Source organism: Aptenodytes forsteri, unplaced genomic scaffold (genome assembly GCF_000699145.1).
Source record: "Aptenodytes forsteri isolate BGI_AS27 unplaced genomic scaffold, ASM69914v1 Scaffold61, whole genome shotgun sequence".
Taxonomy (NCBI): domain Eukaryota; kingdom Metazoa; phylum Chordata; class Aves; order Sphenisciformes; family Spheniscidae; genus Aptenodytes; species Aptenodytes forsteri.
The window spans coordinates 5,945,712-5,946,774 of NW_008794443.1; the positions used below are offsets into that span (position 1 = coordinate 5,945,712).

Sequence of the window (1,063 nt, forward strand, 5' to 3'; positions counted from 1 at the left end):
ACCCTGCCGTGCGCGGGGGGGCCGGCATTTCTGCACCGCAGCGAGTGGGCTAGCGGAGAAGGAAGTTGCGCCCTGGACAGGCGTGGTGTCCACGCGTTTGTGTCTCTGTTCGGCGCAGGTGCTGCCGCCGGGGGTCGGGCCGCCCCTGCGGCGGCCGGGCGGGTCGGGGCCGCCACCACTCCGGGTGGGGTACGTGATCAGGGGCTCTGGGGTAGGGGACTGTAAGGTGGCCGGTTAGCTCAGTTGGTTAGAGCGTGGTGCTAATAACGCCAAGGTCGCGGGTTCGATCCCCGTACGGGCCAGCAGCCTCCTCTTTTGAGCCTGCCGCTGTTTTGGGGGACTGCCTGCTGTGTTCCCCCTCTACCCTTGTTTTGCTGATTAGCGGAAGTCACGGTGCCGCTTCCTACAGCAGCGAAAGGTCTGCAACACAGAAGGGAACAAAACTCAAGAGGAGGTAAAAGTGTCCTTTTGGAGTCACCCGCAGTTTATTGTGGTTCACCCACAGAGAAAAGGAGGGTAAAAAGCTGCTGCTGTTTTGCTTGGGGTTGTGTTGTTTTGATAAGCCGATGGTGTTTCTTGTGGGCAGAGGGTGCCCAGTGTGAGACAGCGATGGGATTCAGGGGGTAAAGGAGAGGTGCTGCCCAGAGTTTACACTTCACGGGCCGTCCCCCGGTGGAGGGGACAGCTTATTTTCCCCTCTGAAAGTCAATGGGCTGAGATCCCCGTCTGCACTAGGAAGCGCTCCCGGGGGCAGCAGCTGGTGACATGGGGACCCCTCAGCCTCTGCAGGAGGAACAAGAGAAATGGTGAAGACGAGCGGCTCCTCGCCCTGCTCATCGTGGTACCCAAACTGAGACCTGAGCTCGCCGGGCCGTGCGGGGCTGCTGTGGGCAGTGGGACACCGGGCACAGGACGAGCTGGCCGGAGGCGGGAGAGAGCCCGGCCAGAGTCCTGCGGCTGCCGCGGGCAGTGTTACCTCAGCCGGGGTCGGGCTCCTGCGGGCACCCGGGCTCCCCCAAAAGGAGTGGGCGCGGAGGCCGGTGAGGGCCCAGGCACCGCTGGG

At 63.5% G+C, this 1,063-nt stretch overlaps 1 non-coding gene across 1 annotated transcript; it reads left to right on the plus strand.

The window, feature by feature from the left end:
- The first annotated feature begins 228 nt into the window (after window positions 1-228).
- TRNAI-AAU lies at window positions 229-302 on the plus strand. The gene has a single exon. It is a non-coding gene; the product is annotated as a tRNA-Ile (tRNA).
- Window positions 303-1,063: the final 761 nt, after the last annotated feature.